This window comes from Mirounga angustirostris, unplaced genomic scaffold (genome assembly GCF_029215605.1).
Source record: "Mirounga angustirostris isolate CCGP_5_RB_7025 unplaced genomic scaffold, mMirAng1.0.hap1 SCAF_10, whole genome shotgun sequence".
Taxonomy (NCBI): domain Eukaryota; kingdom Metazoa; phylum Chordata; class Mammalia; order Carnivora; family Phocidae; genus Mirounga; species Mirounga angustirostris.
Genome location: NW_026991718.1, coordinates 91,732,931 through 91,747,105, shown reverse-complemented (window position 1 = coordinate 91,747,105; position 14,175 = coordinate 91,732,931).

The window sequence follows — 14,175 nt, the reverse complement described above, 5'->3', positions numbered from 1 at the left end:
GCAAAGGCTAGCCAAGTTTATTTTTAGTTTTATTTTTTATTTTTATGTACCAATTCTTGTTTATTATTGGCTAAGGACTGCTCCCAGAGGTGTTAACTCTGTCCATACAAACTCTTCAGTGAAGGCCTGAACATGTTGCTGCAGCCAGAGGAAGCATTTAGTGGAGAACTGTAGGTGCTCTCAGTAAGGTGGGTTGACACACATGGGGACCCAGTGCTGTGGGAGTGTGGATGGAGCACTGACAGCCAGCAAGTGCCATAAACAGCTAATGTATGTAAAGTAGAACCTACCCCTTGGTACACTCAACAAATGGTAGCAATCATTGCCTTGCATTTGGTACTTGTCATTCATGTTTTTACACACACACACACACACACCCATACACACACACACACTGTTTTACAATACATATTTAAGCTCCTTTCAAGTACTTGCTTTTAAAATTCCTTCCAATGTCCAGCATTGTTCTTTTCCATAGAGGTGCTCAATGGAGTGACTGTCATTTTTCATTCTTTGTTTTTGCTGTAGTTATTTGTTTAAGACAACTTTATTGAGACAATTTTCCCTTTTTAATAGTTGACCATCATCCAACCAGCTAACTCTCTTATCTTGTCAGCACTCTGTTTAGAAAAGATAACTAGGAAGAAATAAGCTTAGAAAAAATGTGACATTAGCTTCTCATTTCAGGAAGCATGATGAGGCTATCTTACTGTTTGCTGGCAAACTTGAATGCTAATGTGAATTTTTAAAGGGACATTTTTAAAGGGTTTAAAAAATCGTGGAAGGAAAGATAAGTTGTGTCCATCACACTTAGGATCCTCTTTTAGCAATGGTCTCAAAATAACTGAGAAGGGTTCCCACCCCTAGTCATATAGCATGTTCATCTCTCTCATTCTGCCTTAAACTTCCTAAGAACTGACAGAATATCAGTGTAAATGCCTTCAGAAATTTCCAAGTTTTGGCCACATTTATTTTTTTTATATTCTTTTTACATAAAATCAGGAAAGCTTATTCCACTTTTAGACCTTGGTTGGCTGCCCAAATATATCCTTCAAAATTAGACCCATTTCTTAAATATGTCTGGAGTCGCGTCAAAAAGGCATCTAAAGCCAAGGCTGGTGTGTTTTTGAAGCTTTACACAGAAAAGATCTCTAAGGATTTCAGCTATGTTGAGGCAATATTTCTGTGGAGGAAACTTGTATCCAGGCTGACATTTTCCACCCTGGGCTTTCTACCTGCTGTGATGTGGAATGGCCAAGATATGAAACCTCTAACATTGGGGTTATAACACAACTTTACAAGCCTCCAAGGGCTTGTTCCTCACAGCCATTGTTCACGGATGCCAGATGATCTAAGAAGATCATGGAAACCTGGCACCTCACTGCTTTTTTGGCTAACACCACCAAAGAAAATTAATTGTTATTGTTTTTGGACGCTCATCCAGTGCACAAAATAGTAATATCAGCAATTATGTTTTGTTTTTTTTCTTTTTGGCAGAGGTTGGGGGGTGGGATGATGATGCACACTATGATTTTATTGTAGCTGCCCTAAATAGCCAGCTTCAGGGAAACAAAGTATGTTACATTCCTATGGCTGAAAATCCTATAAAGTTGTAAAGTAAAAGGGCTCCACTAATTTGCCTCAGTTGATGAGATGCAATGACCTTGAGCCTCCTGTCTGATTCAGCAGGGGCTTGAATTTCTGGTAACTCCTTGCCCCATGGTCAGTTTTCCTAGTAGCCTGTTGATAACACAGCATTGGGTCAACCTAAATCCTAAATCCTGCAAGCCACTCTTCTTGCAGCTATGACGTACCCCAGTGTCATATTCCTACCTTTGATCTTAGCCCCAAGCCATGGTACACTCTCCCTTCACTGGGGCCTCTCATAGACTTGAACCTCTTTCTTGCCTAAAAATTGTAGCACTAATTCCATATCCTCCAATAAGTCCCTTTGGATCACCCCACTATTCCTCACATGGGCAGTCTAATTCCTGCCCTGAATTTGCCTCTTAATGCTCTTTGACTTGCTTTCTCTGTTTTATTTTTTCCTACGTGTCTCTTCTGTTCAAAGTATAAGCACAGTTCCAGATTTTGTCTCCCAATATGCTGGTCAAATGGCGAGTGCAGTGTTCGTCACCCAGAGGATACAAGAGAAGTCTCTTCAGACAGCCTTAGCAGAAAGAATAGGACCCGTTTTCTCCTCAGGCTCTAGCAATTGGATGCTAATGCTTCATAAAGTAGAGTTAACCCTCCATATAACTTATGTGCTAGGGCATCTGGAAAGTGTTGGTGGACATATAATAACTTTGGTCATGATTGCCCACCATGTTTCCCCTTCTTAACACCCTGACTGAATTCCTTCTGAAGAATTAGTCTTCTTCCATGGTATGTCTTCTTGGAATGTGGGAAAATCCAGGCCTCTTCCTCCTGCTCCATGGAAGCAGGTGGGGTCCCTGTAGTCCCTTTGTCCAGCTCTTCTCCTTGCTCATTGCTTTCCTCAGAACAAATCAAGGAGCTAGCCAAGAACCTGACTTGAGCCAGACTCTGACTTCTAGCATGCTGATTCTAACAGAGACGTACCCAGGAAAAACAATGCTGGAATGTATTCACTCCAAAGGCATACAGATGAGGGGATCAATTAATTCCTGCTGTTCCAATGCCTAGAGTTTCCCTAAGGCGTATTCTGGGTTCTTTTTTGTTTCCATTTAATTCTGTAGTCTTCCACCCAGGCAGTGAGCTACATGATATCCCTCCAATTCCTGCTCTCCTTTTAGACATAAATTAAATGTGATAGCTTTCTGTTACTTGCAACCAAATATATAGCCAAACCCTTATATATACTTTGCTCTCTCACTGATTTCCTAAGTAACAGTTAGAAATCTTGGAATTGGCCAAGATTTTAGCTTTGCCCCCTCCAAAGAAATTTTGCATAACAGTGTGTCAGAGTGGAAGTATAAATATGATAAAGGCTAATTTTGTTTTAATTCCTTCTGAGATTCCACATGGCATTTGAGGACCTGAATACTTTGGGGAAACCATTAGGTTTTTAAATCAAATTCAAGAGTCATGTTTTGGTGTGCCTTCACTTTACAGTGCAGGCCTAGAAGCAAGGAAACTTCTGATGATCACTCTTTCATTTGATTTCCTGGCTGAATGGATGTGAGAATAGGGGAACATTATGCTTAATCTGCAAGGGTCCAGACATGATTGGAATTGCTCTCTCAGGAAGAGGGTCAGTTGGAGGAACACATGGGGCATGGGAGATGGACTGTGAGGGATGGGAAGAAGGTAGGGTGTGTCAGTCTTACAGAACAAACAAACTGAAGAAATCCTCCAAGAGGTCCTTTCTTACTGGACAGGAGCCCTCCATGGTGCCAAGTCTAACTCAGCTTCAGAATCAAGACCGGTATCTTTGTGAGGCTGGTTGGGGGGCAGAGACTCTGTTTCTCCTCTAGTCCATTAGGCAGAGGGCCCAAAAATATACTGAGGAAACTGCAAAGCCGCACAGACCTCTGTAACTAAAAATGTACCTGCTCACATAGTTTCTGAAAATCCCATGTCGGAATGAGAACCAGGACTGCTGTAACCACAGAGGCTCTGCCAGGGAAAACACTAGAGTCTTCACAGCAAACAGGACTCAACTGGCCCGCCTGGTGGAGGCCATGCAGCAGTCAGCAGGGTGGCAACGGACAAATGATCTGATGCTGAGACAAATAACAAACTGCTTCGCTATATTGTCTGCCACAAATCAACCGGGAAAGGCACTGCACTCCACGGATTAAGTTTATAATTTACAGAGGAGTTGGACAAAGAAAGAGAAGTTGAACTTGATGGTGTGGCCAATTCAGTTAAAGAATTAAAATAGGTTAAAAAAATATTTAAAAACCACAGTAAAATTTAACAATTGGTTATTCCCCTTTCAAAACCCATTTTCTACTGTTAACCTCCTACATGAAAATTGGAGACAAGTCTTCATTGATGAATTGGCTGGGTTCCTTCTCTAATTCGTGTTTTAAAAATTTTCCTCCTCAGGATTTTGAACAGGGGGAATATCACATATCTTGAACTGTGCAAATAATTGATCAAAACTGGAGATAAACAAAAAAAAATGAGAGTAGACAAATAGAGACAGTGGAGGAGCTTTGATAGCACTTTGTTCTAATAATGCCTGAGAACCTTAGCCACACTGCAGCACAGAGCACGTCATCTTTGTCAAAACTCCTGTGTTTCTTGTAGGAAAGGAGGGAAAAGAAGGGTCTGGAAGCACGACTTCTCCAGGCACTGGCTTATTCAGGGGGTGGGGATGAAAAAAGTGAGACTCACGAGTGGAGGGTTCAATCGATTTATCCAAAGATCCACTGACCCGAAAGAGCATTAGAGAGATGTTCCATTATATTTCTCAGCTCAAGTTTGGCTTTCTTTGATTGGTTCCTTGAAAACAGGCTTATCCAGAGATGGGGGTCTAAGAAAAGGGCACACCATTGGGGAAATAAATGTCTGATATAAGAAAATAGCTCCCTTATTTATGCCTTATGAGACCCTTCTTGCCTCAAGCTTTGGGAGCAGAGCTGGGCACTGGCATAGTTCTTGGGACATCTCCCCCAGGCTTGCTTCTAGAGATCTCTCTTCCATGGTGGAGTGCATACCCCTCCTCCATCTCTTAATTATCACCTCCATTTCCTTCTCGTACTTCCTAGCTCTGCTTGTAGGGGTTGGCCTTGGTTGGAGGTGAGATGCTATTTGGCACCCTGGCAAAACACCAGAGGCTCCACTCCAGACTTGCCAGGGAATGCGTCAGCTTGGGGGCTGGGGTGGTGGCAAGGCTCAGAGCTGGTGAACGGAGAATGACACTAGATGAAGAACAAGGTGGAAGAGCTCCAGGGCAGGGGCAGGACCAGTGGTGTATTTGTTAACTGCCTCTCAAAAAATTCTAGACAACAACAGCAACAACAAAATCCTGATTTATAGCATTTGCCAATTTCTATAGTGTAAATACTCCTACTATGGCAACATGGCTCATTTCAGGCTACTAGTGTTTACTACCAGCTCTCAAAACTCCTGAATACTTAGCACTTGGCTCTTCTGAGCTGGGAGGAACCATCTTCATTGGCTCAGTGTTCAAGTACTCGTGGACTCAACTTTGCTCAAGGCACCACATCAAGAATCTTGAAAATGGAAGGATGTCAAGTCTAAGGTGAATGAAACATAACATAATTCAAACTTATTCTTAAGTACCATGGAAAAGAGAACAGTGTCCCCTTTTTGGGGTGATGGGAAAACTCCATAAAACAGGGACCAATTAAAGTTCTATCAATGGATGGAAGAGCCAGGGGAGTGCAAAGTGCAGAATACTAGGATGAGGGATACAGTTGTGTAAAAATAACTAACATTTTTAATCATTTACTATGTACTCTGAATAATCCTGAATACTATACTGTTATTAGTTAATTTGATCCCAAACAACCACATGAAGTTGCTGCTATTATTATTCCCATTTTAGGAGTGAAGGTTTTTTTTTTTTTTTAAGATTTATTTATTTGTTAGAGAGAGAGAGAGAGAACACATGAGTGGAGGGAGGGGCAGAGGGAGAGGGAAAGAGAGAATCTCAAGCAACAGAGCTTGATGCAGTGCTCTATCTCACGACCCTGAGATCATGACCTGAACTGAAATTGAGAGTCAGACACCTAACCAACTGAGGCACCCTGGGAGTGAAGGTTTATGTTTATGGTGAAGAATTGGGGAAATAGTTTTGGGTATATTGAAGGTGTGCCACCTCCATTGTGCACCCAATCCTCTGGTCTGAAGATACACTGACGTTTTAGAATTTGATTTTGTTCCCCTCTAGGAGTGCCTAAGGCAGGTTTGTGTGTTCAGCAAATGGTCCCTGAGTGAATTAGAGTCCTGAAGGAAAAAGGGAAGAGCCAGAGAAATTGTCCCTATGAAATTTGACCTCTAGTTCATCTAAATGGTTTTGTCCAGGGAGGAGGACTGAGAAATTTTGCTCCTATTTTATTAATTTGCATCAGTAAGAGTCCTGCCTTGGGACATCTTAATATGAGCGTCAGATTAAGGACATGGATTGAGCGGTGGGTTTTAAGTCCTTGCAATCAATACCTGGCCACCAATTTTGCAGTGCCGAGTTCTCGGCACAGCCAATGCTTTTAGAGTGGCTTGAAAAGTGACAATCTTGAGGAAAGGAGATGTAGGACTATGGCCCTAACAAAAACAGAAATGAATAGCAATGAGAAAACAAAAACAAAACCCTAAAACTCCAAACTCCAACAAAACACACTGAAACAGCACCAAAACATGATAGTGATGTAGATGCTAAACAATTATTTTCATGGGCACGCAAGTACGAATGTTTGTACACAGAACATTTTTCTCCTGCTTACTTCCAATTGTGTTTGTTTGAGGAGTGTTGTGGAGGAAAAAGATGCCAAGTGTAAGTGGGTTGCATAGGATAAGGCTTTGAGGTGCCTTTATAGTGGGGGGCGGGGCAGGGGCAGCATCTGTCAGGAGGAGTGGGAATTCAGCAGGCAAATGTGACCTCTATACACTTTCTCACAGATGATCAAGAGTTCCATGCAGACATAAAATCCTATGTGTCGAGAGGCGGCAAGATGGAGCTGCTGGTTTTCTTTAATGTCTTTGCAACATGTGTGAATCACTGAACAAACATGGGTGACCAATTTACCAAAAGACAATGGAGGTGTGGGTCTGTGTGCCTTAGGTACAGATAAGTGCTTTTAATACCTTTTTTTTTTTTTTGCTTTTGTTCATGTTCAACTGTTGCTTTTTGATTCTTCTTGTCTCACAGCGACTTTTTACTCTTTGTGCTGTAGCTAAACCCAATTCAAAAACAACATTTATGTGATACTAATATTCTGACCAATGAAAATAAGCTTAAAAAAATGATGTGAGCAGAGGGTAGAGGACACACCATTGGTTTCTAATCCTGAATTCAAACTCACCTGCTTTAAAGTGTCTTTGGCCTGGCCACTTTCAAATAACTTTCTCTGTCTGCTTGGCCAAAATAGCATGAAAAAGTTTTCTCATTGTATTTCAAAACGAAAAATGTTCCGTCTACATCTGGAAATACTAAAAAATGTGCTTTCTTACAGTATTTTTTTTTTTTTTTACTAGGTATGGACAAGGTTCTGACCCTTATTATTGGAACTCAAATCCAGATGGAGTTTGGTAAGGTTCTAATCATTTGAGGGGTATTCTTTTTTGAAGATTTGTACATCTTTAGGGGAATTTCTACTTTAAAGAAGTTATCATTTGTGGGAGGTCCGTTATGAAGATTTTAAATAGTTTGGGGGAATTTCTCTGTCTTTGAAGATGTCTATAATTCAGTGAAAACATTTGCCAACTGAGATGGTCACATTTCCCTACTACAAAAACCTCTCCTTCGAAAATGAATCAAATCCCTCTTTTAATGTATTGCCTGTATGGAGGCTTAAGGGTTTTTTCTTTCTTTCTTTTCTTTGCTAACACTGGAAACACTGAAAAGAACATTCTTGTGTTTGAGTGAAAGTAAGATTTAAAGTGATACTGGGAGACAACCAAAATAGCAAAATAATAAACGCATATGTTAATATCATTGAGTGGAAGATTAAAATAGCAGTGATCAAAGACAAGGGTGGTTCAATGTGTGACATTTTTTTCTTGTAACTTACTGCGTCTTATGGAAGTTTTATTGTCTGAGGAAAAAAAAGGTTCAAAGGCGGTTTTAAAAATGATTAGTTAAAGGCTAAAGTCAATATGGTTTAAAAGGTAACTGATCTGTAGATGAGCTAATAACCACCAACAGCATCATCTTTTTCCCCAGTCTGTGGCTAACAGAGCCCCCTCCCTCCTGCCCCACAGCCTTTATGAAGGCAGGAGTCAGACCAGCTTCAGCTCCAGAGGTTTTCAGTCTCCAAACCATTGGCTCCATGGAACTGGACTCTTTTAGGCTCTGGATTGATATTGTTCAAGGGCACTTGGCTCTGGTACCTTGGCTTACTTTCAACATTTTGATACCAATATTAACACTTTTGTTGCATGTATTATGGTAATCCTGGAGTCCATTTGGCATTCAGAAATATTTATTTAGCAGATATTTAGCAGATACTATGTTCCAGACACAAGACACAGACACAAGACTAGGTGCTTGGCTATGAAATGTCTGTCCTGGACAATCTTACCTTCAAATGGAGGACTTAAGATCACAAGCAGTTTAGTAAATGCCTCGGGTCCCCCCATGACTCCCCTTGGCCCGTTCGTGATTGCCGCTGCAGCTGCAGCTGCAGCTGGGGAGGACAGTCCAAGCAAGCACAGCCTCCTCTTCTGGGAAGTGTCCATGACAAGGGCTTGTAGAAAGTGCTTGCAGGATGTTTCCCCACTTTCTCCCTCAGGGACTGCTCTATCTGTGGGTGGTTTATCAGAAGAAAAAGGATGGGGGCGCCGGGGTAGCTCAGTTGGTTAAGCATCTGACTCTTGATTTAGGCTCAGGTCCTGATCTAAGTGTTGTGGGATCGAGCCCTGCATTGGGCTCTGTGCTCAGCATGGAGTCAGCTTATCCCTCTCCCTCTGCTCCTCTCCCTGGCTTGCACACTCTCTCTCTCTCAAATAAATAAATAAAATCTAAAAAAAAAGAAAAAAAGAAAAAGGATGTTAGTGACTGCAGCGGCCTGAACAACCAGGGTTGGGGTAGGGGAGCCTGGAAGTGAATATCACAGCCTCTCTTGCTTCGGGGACATCCCTCCAACTCCTGTGGTCTTTGGCAGTACTTGGTCAGGCCCACATAACTATGTTCCCTTCTTGCATGTCTCATTCTCTTTCCTTCCTCATTCCTGACTCCTAGAATCACTTTCTAGATAAATGACCTATGCCCAAATATTTGCTCTGCTTTCAGGGAAAACCTAACTAAGACAAAAAAAAAAACCCAAAACAACAAAAAAACAACAACAAAATACACACTATTAAACATCACTATATAATATATAAGAAGGAATATATGCTATATGAAAGAATTGAGCAGGGCAGTGAGGCTGCGAGCGCAGGGTTGGAGCTGGTTGATATTTTATTTATTTATTTTTTTTAAAGATTTATTTATTTGTTTTCAGTGAGAGAGAGAGAGCACAAGTGTGGGGAGGGGCAAAGGGAGAGGCAGACTCCCCACTGAGCAGGGAGCCCGATACGGGACTCGATCCCAGGACCCTGGGATCATGACCTGAGCTGAAGGCAGACGCTTAATGACTGAGCCACCCAGGTGCCCTGGTTGGAATTTTAAATAGTGTGGTCAGGAGACACCCACTAGTAAAGTAACATTTGAACAAAAAATGGAAGATGGTGAGTGAGTTGGCCCAAAAGATATATGGAGAAGAGAGTTCCCAGGAGTGGGGGAAGCAGTGCCAAGGCCCTGACGCTGGAGCCTGTGTGGTATATTGTTGCAAGGGTGAGACTTAGGGACAGGGGATGGGATCGGAGGTAAGAGGGCAGGAACGACTTTAACGTGATAGCCCACAGAGGTTGCAGACCAAGGAGCTCCCCACACAGAGACTGGGCTGGTAAAATGTGCTCCCTTCCCTTCTGACTTGTCCATTATGGCAAGGGGATCAGACAGTAATTACACCTCCCTATTTGATTTCTGACCTCATTCATTCTTCTGTAAAATGAAGATGGCAATTCTTATTGTTATTAAATTTGTAGATGTCAAAGTCAAGATTTCTGGGGAAAGGCGGAGTTTTAGAACCTTTATTTTCTTGAGAAATAATTATTTTCAAGCCCCTTGTCTCCATATTTAAGGAAAGTCACCAGATGGAAGAATGAGATTCCTTTTGTTCCTGAAGCTATTTTGATTTCCAAGCTTCAAACGAACATTTTGGAGCATGATAATCTGTTATTGACATGGCGGAGAGTAGTCCCAAATGGAAGAGATGTGAATATGCAAGTACATTTTATTTTGGAGATTTCAGATTAGCTTCCCCATTTGCTACTTTACTGTCTAATGAAATATGAGAGCATGAGTGTGTGTTAACATTTTCTTTCACATATTTTTATTGTTCCTACCTAAAATTTGAACTTTAATTTACAAATTAGTGTTGATGCAAGACTAACTGGCTTTGTCAAATGCTTTTTCTGCATCTATTGAGAGGATCATATGGTTCTTGTTCTTTCTTTTATTAATGTATTGTATCACATTGATTGACTTGTGGATGTTGAACCAACCTTGGGATAAATCCCACTTCGTCGTGGTGAATAATCCTTTTAATGTACTGTTGGATCCTAATGGCTAGTATTTTGGTGAGAATTTTGGCATCCGTGTTTATCAAGGATATTGGACTGTAATTCTCCTTTTGGACAGGGTCTTTGGTTTGGGGATCAAGGTAATGGGGCCTCAAAAAACGAGTTTGGAAGTTTTCCTTCCATTTCTGTTTTTTGGAACACTTCCAGAAGAATAGGTATTAATTCTTCTGGAAATGTTTGGTAGAATTCCCCTGGGAAGCCATCAGGCCCTGGGCTTTTGTTTGTTTGGAGATTTTTGATTAGTGCTTCAATTTCCTTAGTGGTTATAGGTCTGTTCAGGTTTTCTATTTCTTCCTGCTTCAGTTTTGGTAGTTGATACATCTCTAGGAATGAATGCATTTCTTCCAGGTTATCTAATTTGCTGGCATAGAGTTGCTCATAATATGTTCTTATAATTGTTTGTATTTCTTTGGTGTTGGTTGTGATCTCTCCTCTTTCATTCATGATTTTGTTGATTTGGGTCATTTCTCTTTTCCTTTTGATAAGTCGGGCCAGGGGTTTATCAATCTTGTTAATTCTTTCAAAGAACCAGCTCCTAGTTTGTTGATCTGTTCTACTGTTCTTTTGGTTTCTATTTCATTGATTTCTGCTCTGATCTTTATTATTTCTCTTCTCCTGCTGGGTTTAGGCTTTATTTGCTGTTCTCTCTCCAGCTCCTTTAGATGTAGGGTTAGTTGTGTATTTGAGACCTTTCTTATTTCTTGAAAAAGGCTTTTATTGCTAGATACTTTCCTCTTAGGACTGCCTTTGCTGCATCCCAAAGATTTTGAACAGCTGTGTTTTCATTTTCATTTGTTTCCATGAATGTTTTTAATTCTTCTTTAATTTCCTGGTTGACCCATTCATTCTTTAGTAGGATGCTCTTTAGCCTCCATGTATTTGAGTTCTTTCTGACTTTCTTTTTGTGATTGAGTTCTAGTTTCAAAGCAGTGGTCTGAAAATATGCAGGGAATGATCCCAATCTTTTGGTACTGGTTGAGACCTGATTTATGACCTAGGATGTGATCTATTCTGGAGAATGTTCCATGGGCCCTAGAGAAGAATGTGTATTCTGTTGCTTTGGGATGGAATGTTCTGAATATGTCTGTGAAGTCCATTTGGTCCAGTGTGTCATTTAAAGTCTTTATTTCCTTGTTGATCTTTTGCTTAGACGATCTGGCCATTTCAGTGAGGGGGATGTTAAAGTCCCCCACTATTATTGTATTGTTGTCGATGTGTTTCTTTGCTTTTGTTATTAATTGCCTTATATAATTGGCTGCTCCCATGTAAGGGGCATAGATATTTACAATAGTTAGATCTTCTTGTTGGATAGACCCTTTCAGTAGGATATAGTGTCCTTCCTCATCTCTTATTATAGTCTTTGGTTTAAAATCTAATTTGTCTGACCATGGGGAAAAAAAAAGCCATGAATTCTATGTGCTGTTTTCCCCTAGTGCTGGAGTTTTGCTGTTCTCATTGATCGGTAAACTTAGTCTTGGCTGGATATTCTTGCTGATGTTCTGGGGAAGGGCCTGTTGCAGTGATTCTCAAATGTCTTTGCCTGAGGCGGAATTGCCCTGTCCTTTCCAGGGCCGGGCTAAGTAATCTGCTCGGGTTTGCTCTCGGGAGCTTTTGTTCCCTGCAAGCTTTCGCACAGCTTTGGAGGATGAGAGTGAAAATGGTGGCCTCCTAATCTCCGTCCTGGAGGAGCCGAGAACTCAGGGCCCCACTCCTCAGTGAGCCCCAAGAGAAAAGCAGTCAATCACTCCTGTCTCCCCAGTCTCCAGCCGCACTTCATGCTCACCCGGCCTGGGACCAAGCTTTTCTATTTCTGGCACCTGACCCTGTGTGGAGTCTCCAAACCCAGCCGATTCCTGTGGTAAGCTCCCTCGCTGCTCCTCCTGGGGGGAGGAAGGGGAGTCTCCCCGGATCTACCGCTTGCTGAGTCTCTGCTGGAAGAGCAGTGGCCTGACTGCGCCGTGGATCAGGGTTTATGGCAACCCCGAGTTGAGAGCCCACTCCTCAGCTCCGTCTTATCAGCCAGCTTCCCTGATCCAATACCTGAGAGCTCTGCCGCACTCAGGCACCCCCAGTCTTTCTGTGACCCCGAGGGTCCTGAGACCACACTGTCCCAGCGAGGGTTCCATCCCCCTGCTTAACCACTGGAGCGATGTCCCTCAGCGGAGCAGACTTCTAAAAATTTCGATTTTGTGCTCCGCTACTCTATCACTTGCTGGGAGCTGGCTGATGGAGGCCCCCCTCCCCTGCCATTTATCTTCCTGAATAGGGCCTGGGATTCACTTCTCCGCAGGTCCTACCTTCCAGAAAGTGGTTGCTTTTCTGTTCAGAGTTGCTGCTATTCTTTTCTTCAATCTCCTATTGAGTTTGTAGGTGTTCTGAGTGGTTTGATAACTATACAGCTGAATTCCTGGGACGCGAGGAAATTTAGATCCCCTACTCCTCTGCCATCTTGTTTCTTGCTTCCTGTAAATGGTATTGTTTTGTTTGTTACATTTTTGGATTGCTAATTTCTTTTTTTTTTAAGATTTTATTTATTTATTGGACAGAGAGACACAAGCAGAGGAAACACAAGCAGAGGGAGTGGGATAAGGAGAAGCAGAGCAAAGAGCCCAATGTGGGGTTTGATCCCAGGACCCTGGGATCATGACCTGAGCCGAAGGCAGACGCTTAATGACTGAGCCACCCAGGCACCCCTGGATTGCTAATTTCTAGCATTTAAGAATATAAGAGATTTTACATATTGATCTTGTATCTTGCACTTTTTTTCCTTGGCCAGTCTACCTGGAGTTTGTCAATTTTTTTCATCTTTTCAAAGAATCAACTTTTGGTATTGTTGATTTTTCTCTGCTATTTTTCTATATTTTATTTACTTATGTTCTAATCTTTATTTTTTCCTTCTTTCTGTTCATTTTAGGTTTAGTTTGCTCTTTTTTTTCTAGTTCTTTATGGAGGTATCCTGGGTTATTAATTTGAATTTTTTTCTTTTTTAATGTGTTTATAACTATACATTTCTCTCAGCACTGTTTTCACTGCATCCTATAAGTTGTAGTATATTATGTTTTTGGTTTTGTTCCTATCAAACTATATTCTGATTTATTTTTCAACCCATTATTCGCTTAGGAGTAATTCTAATTTCCATATATTTGTGAATTTTCCAAATTTCCATCTCTTACTGCTTTGTAATTTAATTCCATTGCAGCTGATGAATATACTTTGTATGATTTTAGTCATTTTAAACTTATTGAAACTTCTTTTGTGGTATATCCTGGAGAACAGTCCATGAGCACTTGAGAAGAATGTGTATTCTGGTGTTTGGGTGGAATGTTCTATAGATGTCTGTTAGGTCTAGTTGGTTTATAGGATTATTCAAACCTATTATTTCTCACTTATCTTGTCTAGTTGTTCTATCCATTATTGGTTGTGCAATTTTGGGATCACCAAATATTCTTACTGAATTGTCTATTTCTCTCTTTGATTCTGTCCGTTTTTGCTTGATTTGTTTTGGGGCTCTGCTGTTAGGTATACATATGTCATAATTGTTATATCTTCTTGAAATAATCCTTTTATCATTATAAAATTTCATTCTTTGTCTCTAGTAATCTTTTCTTGTTTTAAATTCCATTTTGTCTGATATTGGTATAGTCACTTTAGCTTCTTTTGGTTACTGTTTGCATGGAATATTTTTTTCATTCTTTTACTTTCAATTTATTTGTGCCTTTGAATCTAAAGTGTATCTCTTATAGACAGTGTGTAGTTGAATCATTTAAAAAAGTCCATTCTGCCAATTTCTTTTGTTAGAGAGCTTAGTCTATCTACACTTAATATAATTATGGATAAGGAAGGATTTACTTTTTCTATTTTGTTATTTGTTTTCTATAT